Source organism: Henckelia pumila, chromosome 2, assembly GCF_033568475.1.
Source record: "Henckelia pumila isolate YLH828 chromosome 2, ASM3356847v2, whole genome shotgun sequence".
Classification (NCBI taxonomy): Eukaryota; Viridiplantae; Streptophyta; class Magnoliopsida; order Lamiales; family Gesneriaceae; genus Henckelia; species Henckelia pumila.
In genome coordinates this window covers 103,055,560-103,067,676 of record NC_133121.1, presented here as the reverse complement: position 1 = coordinate 103,067,676, position 12,117 = coordinate 103,055,560, and positions in this window count along the sequence as shown.

Below are 12,117 nucleotides of genomic sequence, written 5' to 3'. Positions count from 1 at the left end.
TCAGAAATTCGGAAATGAAGTTGATGAGAGTGCAAGTGATGATCTCAATTATTTTTCAGCTCCAAATGACTGTCCTATACAAAAGTTTAAACACCTACATATGTTTTTGGACTATAGTTAATTGTATTTTCTTGTTTAAGTGGTAAATACTATATAGAGATCATAGTCAACTTATGGAAAATGGTGTGTTGATAGAAAATTAAAAATTTTAGTAAGCATTCCATTGAATTTGTGTACACATTGTTTTTTTTTGGGCACATGTAGTCAATTTTCTTACTACTTCAAGGGGTGTAACCAAAACGTAATATTTATTTAATTCATATGGTATTTTATTTTTCCTCTAAGGTTTAATTACATTTATTTTAACACATATATAACTTTTTTTGATAGGGAAAGATTCTTACTAAGAAGAATTTTAATTTTAATCCTCAATTAAGTTTATGATGAGAACGATCGAGGTGCACGAATGAGATAAAATGGAAGAGAGTTTGTTCATAATAATTCTTTTGTAAGAATTGCATATAATTTTTTTTTTTTTTTTAAATGAAAACGAAGTGGTCAAGCGTCAATTTTCATAGATGCATTTTTAAATAATGAAAAACAAAAACGTTCGAATACCGGAAAAACTTAGGATTTAGAAATATAAATCTAAAATGATCTTCTCCATCTATAAAATCGCTCTTCAATAATTTCTTTTCCGATGTAATGTTAATGTAATTTTGAATTTTGTCATTATTTACCAAACAAATCAGTTTAAATTTTTTTTCGTAGAAAAATTACTAAAGTTGAGAGTATGATAAAATAATATTTTATAGCCTAACATTTGATTCATAACATCATTTTTACCCACTTTTCTGTTTCGATGTGTTAGTCCATTTTGATCATAAAGCGAAAAAATATGCATCCCTATGCAATTAATAAACGAAGAAAATTTAATATAGCTAATTTTTTGTGAAGCCTTTATCTTAATCCCATAATTTCCCTTCACCTTTTACTTTAATCCCTATTTTTAAAAAAAAAAAAATTTGACATTTACAAAATAAAGAATTCATTATTAAGAATTTTAGAACAAATTATACACAATACGTAATATTCATATAATTATGTTACTGATATAAAGTGTGTGCATAATGACTATAGTATTAAGATTCGAACATTGAGAGCAGATATAAAAAATGAAATATAGGTGCCGGAAGATAGCTCTCGTCGAGAGATAGAGATTTCCAAAGCTACATTTACTTTTGAAAACCGATCACCGATGATGGAGATACGGCGCCGTCCGATATTTTCCAAAACATGATTTTATTAAATACGTGATTAAATTATTTGATTTAATTATTTTAAATACCAAAAATTTAAAATAATTATCTCTAATTAATTTTAAATAAAATATAATTACCATGCACGGACCTTACACAATCCATTGACCATACGTATGTTCACTTTTGCAATGCTAATTACTAAAACATTTGAGTACTGAGAAAAAAATAAACCGAAACGCAGCTCTTTCAAACGAATTAGAAATCGTTTTTAATTAATTACCTGGTTAATTATTTGCAGTCCGTATGCTCTAAATAATGTTGATCATATAATGAGAGCCTCAGAATTCCTCGTCAGTTTCTTCTACAATATATAATTGACAAGAAGTTGGACATTGTTATGAAGTACTGTGATTATATCGAAGATCATATATATTGCACAAATCATAGAACAATATTGGTACGTAAAAATAAACTCAAGAGAATCCTTACGATTTTTGCCGCAGATTCGACCTCGGAATTTAAAGCAAGAACTACCACACGGTTGTTACGAGTTACGATCTTATAAGAATTTCAGCTTGAAAGTTTATGGAGCTAGCTAGCTAGTGTGTAAGTGATAGGCATTGTTACGTTGTCCGGCCACATTTATATATAAGCTTGAAATTTCGTTGTTTATCATTTTAACAAATTACAAAAATGATTATACATACAATTATAGTTAATTCCTATTTTCATGTTTAAGATGGATAAAGACAATGACTAAGTTTATATAGAAATGAGAATATATAGCCATATGATAATATATTAAATATGCTTGTAATTTCCCAATAGTTATTTCTCATCATATAATGGCCGGGATTTGGAATTTTTCGTCATGGCTATCTGCATGCATATCATCTCCTTGCGATATTTACAAGTTTCCACGAAATAATTTTTTTTTTCTTACGTACCATTATGAGAAATAGAATGTTAATGGATAATATCAAATTTTAGTGAGTCTTCTATATAAATTTGTGTAGGTTTTTGTAACAACAAGCCTCCTAGTTCACATGTTTCTACAAGTTTTTGTTGGCTTACCACCATGCACTAGGAAAAAATGAAAAATTAATAGAACATATCAAATTTTAGGTAATCTTTTATTAAAAAAAAAATTGTAGCCAATTTTTCTCTAAGTTGAGGAGGTGTATCCAAAAAAATATTTAATTCTTTAAATAAGATTATTTTTATATAAAAAGTAAGAGATTTGTTGCCAAAATTAACAAATAATTTAGACTTTGGCTATAAATGTCTCAAAAAAATTAAGGACACGCCATAGCAAATTAGCAATGGACCACGGACATAAGCATGTCCAGACCACATATATATTAATTTTAAAATATTAATTTTTTTATAAATATGTCTCTAAAGTATAATGATTAACACATTTTCATTACATATATAAAATCAGTTTTTCCCCAAATATTCGTGCGTTAGTGGTGATTTGTCGTTCCAAGTATGTCAATTGAAAATTTTCTTTGAGGTCAATGAGACAGTTGGAATTGTATACATATTTCAGGTTAATCGTCTTTATTTCAAGCGTATGATTTCGTATCATTGGAATTTTTTCTTCATAATTGTGAGTCTTTTCTTTTCTTTTCTTTTCTTTTCTTTTGTTTGGGAAGGAAAAAATAGATATATTTTGGGTATTATTGTATATCATTTCGTCAATAACTATGTTTGGCTATGCCTTTCTTTCATCTCGATTTTTGATAAGTCATCATTGCAAGTAAGAGGGGAAAAAGGTTAATAGAAACAAGGATAATTTTTCAAATTCTATGAATACATTGTACTTTATAGATAGTTCAATGCATGAAGGAAAACTATTTTTAGAAACAAATAAAATAATGGGTATGCCGATTACATATAATTGGAATTCATTCTTTATTTTGGGTTAATGGATTTAAATTATATTAACTATGGCTAGTGAATAGTGATGTTCCTGGGATTTCACAAGTCCAAACTAGACTAACAACATTTCTCAAAATCTTGAATCTCATTCCACACTCGTCCTAAGAAGATATCGACTCGAAGTTTTCTCAACCTAAATTCTTCCGTCTCGGTTGACATCTAGATAGGGACGAGAATAAAACCTCTTCCCGACCTGAGTTAATATTATTAATATTTATTTTTAATAACTTTAACATATTGGATTACATGTTATTATCCACCCCATACAAAATTAATTTTGGATTTATTTCATGTAATTATTTATTGTTAAAATGATTGAATATTAAAATGTGAAATGAAATTTAATTCTTGTGTATATTTTTTTACGATATTTATAATTTAATTAATTCATCTTTATAATTATTTTATTATAACCTATTTAGAATAAGATATGCTATTTGAACTTCATATATTAACAAAATTTATCTGGTAATTTGCATATAAGTTTATTTCAAAAATTTTAATATTAATTATCTGGTATACAGTTGATGTTCTTCTCGATAAAAATATAAAAATAAAAAAATTATATGTTACTGAAAAACTTTGATATGAAATTGGATTATACATGAACATCACATTTCTTGACGAATTTATCTGATCTTAGTTCATTTGAAATGATATCTTGAATTCGAAATCCAGTCACAAGTCACAACGCCCCTCAAATTTCTTTTCGTTTTTTAAAAAACAAAACAAAAAAAACTTATTAGGTGTGGTGAGAAAAAAATGGGATGGCTTCATAGTTATCCAAAATTTTATGCGTAGCAAAGTAGGAAACATACTTTAAGTTTACAATAAAAACTTGGTGGTGTCTACATCTCAATATTGTAAATTCATCAGAATTTTATTAACACAGTGAGTAATGACCATTAATAGCTGGTTTAGTCTTTTTGCTTGTGTAGGGCAAAAGTCTATATTAGTAAAATAAATTATAAAGTATATTCAAAAAGCATTATTAGCACCGAAATGGGAAAGGGCATGTGCCATTACCAATATTTATGCATGTTCACATCATCACATGCATAGGATGATGGTGTATATATTTTCATTTTCCTACTTTTTTACCATTATATCTCATTTACCAGCTTTCATCGATCTTTTTCCTTATTTTTCATGTTTTTTTTTCATATAGTTTAATTGCATTTTTTCAGTGACTGCAATAATTCCTTTTGTCAAGTACGTATATTATAATTTATTTTCCAAAGATTTCTTCTTGTCTTCGATCCTCCAGTGCTTGATAATCATAATTAATCTTGAATTTAATCAAGTTAGCAAATTTCGAGTCACTCAAGCTTGACATTCTTCAACATTGAGCTTAAACTTTAGTTATATACCTTTTCCCCAATAGAATATATACACAGTGACAGGGGCGGATCTAAGATTTCGCCTTTGGGATGGCCGCTACAAAATATAGACAAAGATTAAAAGAAAAGATAAAAATTACATAAATTTAAAATTCATCAATCATTTTATTCTATCTATTATGGTTAGTTAAAAAATATGGAAATATATATGAATAAAATTAAATGTACTTCTTTATGTAGTGTAAAGAGAAATTTTGAAGAAAAAAAAAATTGTGTCATCACTATAAAGTGCTCAAATATTATACAAAACTAGGTACAAAATAATATAATATATTTGGTATATATATATAAATATTATATTTTTATTTTTCAATAATTTTTAACATTTTTATTTTTCATTTATAAAATAATATAAAATAAATTTAAAATTTATTTATCATTTTATTCTGGTTATGATGGTTAGTTGAGAAAAATATGAAAATATATATAAATAAAATCAAATTTACTTATCTATACTATGTATTAAGCAAGTGCACTTTAATTAGTTGGTCTCTTGATATGTTCAATCTCATAATTACAAATTTTTATTTTATATAATTTTAGAGGAAGAGTTTGAAAGATTTAAATAAATAAATAATTTAAACCATTTATTATAAGCTACTCTCTTTCCCAATATTAAATTCATTTCTTTTGACGTCACAGCATGTTTTTTTCTTTTTCATATAAGCAATGTGGAATGATTTTGTCATTATTTACCAAACAAATAAGTTTATTTATTTGATTTTTTTTAGAAAAATGACTAAATTTGAGAGTATGATAAAATAATATTTTATAGCCTAGCATTTTATTCATAAATCATAACGTCATTTTTACACTCGTTTTGGTTTCGATGCGTTAGCCGTTAGTCCATTTTGATCATAAAGTGAAAATATATATATATTTATACTATTAATAAACAAATAAACTTTAATATAGCTAATTTTTGTGAAGCCTTTTTCTTAATCCCAATAATTTTCGTCCATTGCGGCTACATAGTCGGTGTTGGGTAAGGGAATCGAATTCCTAATCTCTGACAAAGATTATACCTAGAGTCTCATTCCACCAATTTGAACGCACATTAGAGACTGCATAGACATTTTTATTTTCACCATATGTGACAAAATTCTATTTAAAATTAGGGGTGATTCGGTACGGTATACCGCGATATTCAACGAATATCGCATACCGTACCGAAAATTTCGGTACCAAAGATGCCGTACCAAAAATTTCATGTCGATATACCGAAATTTCAGTATGACATAAATCCATACCGATACCGTATCGAAATTTTCAGTATATGTATCGGTATGATACCGTGTATACCATTTTTTTAAACTGTTTTTTTAAAAAAATGTCGGTATATGCGGTATCATACCGATATCGTGTTTTTTCGGTATACCAAAATACCAAAAATTTGAAAATCCTAAATTCGGTATGGTATTATACCGTACCGAAATTTATGGTATATCGAAATTTTCGATATACGATTTTTTTCGATACGGTATAGGCGGTACGACGGCATTTCGGTATTTTTCTCCGACCCCTACTTAAAATCCATATTATTATTCATCACTGAATGAGTTAGAGAGTCCAGGAGAAATTTTCAATGGTTTCAAATTCCCAATTATGTATAGGATTCCAAATCCAATTATAACATCTCTCATCAACTCCAAATAAAATAGTAAGTTTAGAAATCTGATTAGGTGTGGCGACAAAAGAATGGATAGTTTTATATTTATCCAAATTTTATGTGTAACTAACTAGGAAACATACTGTGAAAAACCAATTTTATTTGAATTTTATTAACGAAATGAGTAGTGACACCTAATAGCAGGTTTAATCTTTTTTCTTATGCATGGCTAAGTTTATACCAGTAAAATAAATAAAATATATTCAAAAATCATTAGCACTAAAATGGGGAAAGAGCATGTGGCGCGCACATGCATATTTTGTATAGTGGGGAAATTGCATATATCACCCCTGTGAAATCGCGTGTTTGCTGATAATCCCCTATGAAAGTTTTTTGAGCTAGAAGCCCCTTATGATTCTAAATCTGTAGCATACACCCCTTTCTGGCTAAAAAATGACTAAAATGTCCTTAATGTTATAATACAATTTAATATTAAAATATATTTCGTGTATGACAAATATTATGATAAAATAATTATATATAATTTTCATAGTTATTTAAATAAAATTTGATTATTTTACTCAATTAAATATAGAATTATAAAACAAAATTAATTTAATTATTTATTTAAGTAAGGGTATTTTTGTCAATTTTTAACTGAAAAGGGTGTGTATGCTACAAATTTTGAATCACAGTGGGTTATTAGCTTAAAAAAAATTTCATATGGAGTTATTTGCAAACTCGGGATTTCACGGGGGTGATATATGCAATTTCCCCTTTGTATAGTATTTCATTTTTCTACGTTTTTACCAATGCATCTCCTTTAATTTACCTTTCGCTGATCTTTTTCCTCATTTTCATGTTTTATCCAAGAACTTGCATTTTATGCTCCATGATCTAAAATTGTCGTGCTTTTTTTATTTATTTATTTATTTTATTGAAAACGTAGAGTTGAGATTTTCTTTTCTTTTCTTTTTTAAGGAAATAGATTATATATATATATATATAGTGAACACAAAATATTCGGAATTACAAACATGTTCGATAGATAATGGAAGCACATGAACAACGCAATCAAAATTATGCTAAACATCTAAAACATGATTCACCACCCAAACATCTAAAACATGAGTCGCTTAACCGAATTCAATAGGTCGTTCGAAGCTGTTGGTGTAAAATTAGACATATTTTATTTTATCACAAGTGACCTGATCATATGTGACCATATTAATTAAATACCCAGATATTTATCATTCTGCAACAATTCAAACGACTAAGTCCCCGTTTGGTTATAAAAGTCAGACCAATGTTTGGATGATCAAATAAGTGTTTAAAAAAGTACTTTTTTAAGTAAAAAAAAAAATCTTTTTCAAAAGAAAAAAATTATAGCTTAAAAAAACACTTATTTTAAAAAATCTCTGCAAAATCCAAACGGGCTATATGTTTGAAGTGTCTAAGTCTGAAGTGACTACGACTCAAGTTTAAGATACAAGTATAACAACTTTGTCCCAACTCATTAATAAATTTTATGTGCAACCAAAACTAGGCAACATGCTACGTAACGAAAAGAGAAAAAGTGAAATTAAAAAAACGATTAGTTTGTTTTTAAATAAGTGATTCTAACATTAATTTTTTATTAGAATTACTGTTGTAGAGCAATATTAGCGTCCTTCCAGCAAAAGATAATACAAAATATGAATTTTAAAAACTCACGAAACTGTTTTTTTTTTTAAAAAAAGTCTACTCAATATTTTTAGTTATCAAAACATTCTTTTTGTAAAGTGCATATATTTATTTTCATTTATTCATACCACTATGATGTCTTCAAAAATTTCATATCAAATAAATTACCTCGAACCGGTAATCAACAAACTAATTTCTTTAATAAACAGAGCCGAATGATCTTAAAATATTTCTGTGTATCAAAGAAAACAAGCTCAAGTCAATATATGATTCAATAGAAATAGTATGAAAATTGCTAGAGATATAAAACATGTAAAAGACGTGTAAAGACATAAATAAGATATGTATGGAAAAAGTTGTGAGACGTTACGAAAAAAGTACAATCTCACCTTAATAAGAGTTAGATATATCTTATTTATAGGAAGAGAGTCTCGGTCCATTTAGAATTAAAAATGTATAATACAACTAGATTTATGCATATCTATGCAATATTATGAAATATCTCTAAAATATAAATAAAGATATGACAGAATTTTTATCATATCATCACACTGCAAGAAAAATTCAGACCGTAGCTAAAATCGTTGCTAAATAATTTAGCCATGGTTTATGAAACAGTTTTGGTAAAAAAATAAATAAATTAAAAGACTATTATATCAACCGGTAGGGATGTAAAACCAAGTCGTTCGTGAGCTATTCGAAACTCAATTCTCCAAAAGTTCATTGGAGTTAGTTTAATGAACCTCGCTAAGATAAACGAATTAAGCTCAATATTTACGATGTCTATCACGTTAATAAGTTTGCTAGTAAGGACGTGACTCTTGAATCTTGAGTCAGCTCCTATATTTTTTTTAAATTTTTTTTTTATATTTGATTTATAAATTTTACATGGTTATTTATGACAAATATATAAAAATATATTTATTAGAATAAAACTACAAATTATAATATTATTATTATATTTTTCTCTAAATTTTAATTAAATTTTTTTTAATGAATTTATAAAATATTTAAATTTATAATTTATATTTTTTTATTTTATTAAAATTGAGGTGTTGGTACGTTGGTATGGTCAACCTCTTTACTTTTACCATTTGATATATATTTAATTATCAAAAAGTCATTGTATTTTGTCCAATTATAACTATTAATTTAAGAAAATACCATTTTTATAAAATTAATTTATTTATATACAAAAAACATTTTTAAAATTATTCTCTACTTTTATTTTGGTTTCTCGTTAGAAAAATAGATTTCATAAACATGAAACGCATTCACGCGAGTACTAGTATTTATTAAGTTCGTTCACTACAAGAATATAACATTTTAGTGGCTTTTAAAAATGTCATTATACTAAGGATATGGTGACATTTATGTTTTGGTGACACTTATGAAAAATGTCCTCTATTCTAATATCGTCTTAGGTTTCATGACATTTTTAATGTCAATATTAATGACAACTTCATAAGTGTCAGGATAAATCATATTTTAAGGACATTCATACATGTCTTGTTATTATGATAATAATGACAAATTTATATTTCAATAATTTAAAATCATTTATTAGGGCAACTATAAGTGCCTTGTATTTTATTTACACTGACAATTAAAAATGTCACTAATAATAGCTTGTAGGTCAATTTAAAATGTCTCATTAACTTATTTTAGTGACACTTATAAGTATCTTCTTTAATAGCCTTTAAGAACACTAAAAGATGTCATTAATAGTTATTTATAATGACTTTTTAAAATGTCTTCTTATGATCTTTACAATGACATTTTTTAATAATACTTGATGTTCTATTGTGACATAAAAAAATGTCTTATATTATGAAATATATAATCCACTTTCAAGATTTTCATGATATATTCAAGCATATAACAAATTAACATAAATACAAAAAAGTGATAATGAATAATTTTCATTCATCTCACAGTCATTAATGAATAATAGCAATGACAAATTTTCACCTAGAAAAATGTCAATACACCAACAAATGTACCCAACGTATCTAGTTTATAAGAACTAACAATAAATGAAGTCTCATAAAACAAAACATTTGCAAATTAGCGGTGCATCTTCAACCATCACATCTTAAACAAAAATCCAATATTCATGTCACCTACAATAAAAATTCATATATTTTTGTCAATAAAATAATAAAAAATATGCACAATAATAAATATTCGAATTTAAATCAAACCATTGAATCTCATACCATTCGAGAAACTGAAAAACTATCATTTATCCAAATGCACCTAATAAAAATCTTTTTTTTTAACGGTCAACTGCAAATATAATTGATATTGATATAAAAAGACAATAACATGACGAGTATATACAATAAACAATAGTTGATTGAAATTCAAATATCATACCAGGTGACAAGGCCAAGCTATCATTCCTCCAAGCGCATCCCCAAAATTTTGTAAAATATCATATGTCCTAATCAAACTCTCTTCATGTTCTAAGACAACTAAAACTTGTATTTCACACCAATTTTCTCCCAAGGTCTGTTTTCCTACTTCAGTATTTGGATCCATGCTACGAACCACTCATTTTGCCACAATTTTCGTCGAATCAAATAGACTTCTTATCGATACAGAACATCCAATCTATATCAAAGTTCAAAAGAGAATGTTTTGATCGATGAAAACAAATATAATCTCGTCTTATAAAAACTAATAACAGTAAAAAATAAATGTTCTATTCTAACACGAAACGAAGAAGACAATATATATATGGGGTGGGTCGAAAGATTTGTGATCTATTTCGTGTATTCTTGTGAGGAGAAGCCCCTTTCCCTGGTTTCTATATCTTTATGACGAATAGGATTTGAAGAGCTGTCACATCATTCACATAAATTTAAGCAGGCAGGAAGCTACCGTTTCTAGAATGCAAGCAAGCTAGCTTGCTTACTCTCCTAGTAGCGTACGTTGGCGGCAAAAACAAACTATACTAAACTAAAGTAACGAAGCATTCGGGAAGCGACTAGTCGCTTCTGGCAAAGGGATAAGGAATACTTGATCCCTAAATCAATAGAATTCCCTAATCTAAATAAAGAATCTATGACTAGCAATATTAGAAATGTTATAGATTCTGAAATAGAGTAGTGGGAGAATCACATTATGAATAGATATAAATTAAAACCCGCATAATTAATCTTAGTTTACAATATAGTAATCTTCAACTCATCATGCCACGTTGAATGATAAATAGATCAAAGTAAGAAACAATAACCATTTATTCATATAACTTATGTCATCAACAACAATATGTCATCCAAACCAATAAAGGACCAACTCAAGATGGTTATAAACTTACAAAAATTGTAGCTTTCAAAAGCAAACTCTAACTCAGTATATCACATCATACAATAAATAATACCAAAATAAACAATAAAACATCAGTAATATATGTAATATATATTCCTAACCAAAATATACAATCTAAACCAATAAATGACTAGCTAAATATAATTATAACCTCGCACAAAACATAGCAAAAAAGAAAGACAAATGAACTCCCCACACAACACATAGACAAAAAAAATGATGAAGAAGCAAGTGGATTTCCTCCTTCCTGATGGGTAAAACTTCAAGATGTACTTTGTTTTGCATGAAATAAAAAAAATTGACCCCAAATAATAAAAAAAATATTGATGAGTATGGCTATGTAGAGAAAGAAAAATCAAGAGGATCAGAAAGATTGAAGTTAGGGACGACATTAATTACAATTGCATGAAAAGAGTGTGTGTTTTGTGTGTGAGTGGGTTTGCAAGAGACAGATTGTGAAATGCAGTACTAATACCAAAACAAACATGTTGAATCAATAAAGTACACACTCAATATAATAATAAAGTGATAAAAACTAAAGAAGAACTTACCCTTGGAGATAAACTAGGAGAATCAGAAAGTAATGGATTGCTAGATGATGATGTGTGTCGTAAATTGTTGTTGTTTGAACCAACCTTCTTGTTTGGTTAATTGAAAATCTTTGATTTTAACATTGCAACGTGTTGTCATTGCTTTCTAATTTTCTCATCCAATTTTTCTAACATTGTCTTTTACTCCACCACTATTCGGTTGCATGTATTACGGCTTGAAACTTATCCCAATAAATCAGATCGGTTAACACCATCACACCAAGCATGTGTACTTGCCCTGGTCTATCTGGTCCAATGATTTGAGCAAATATGTCATCTTGACCAACTTGATC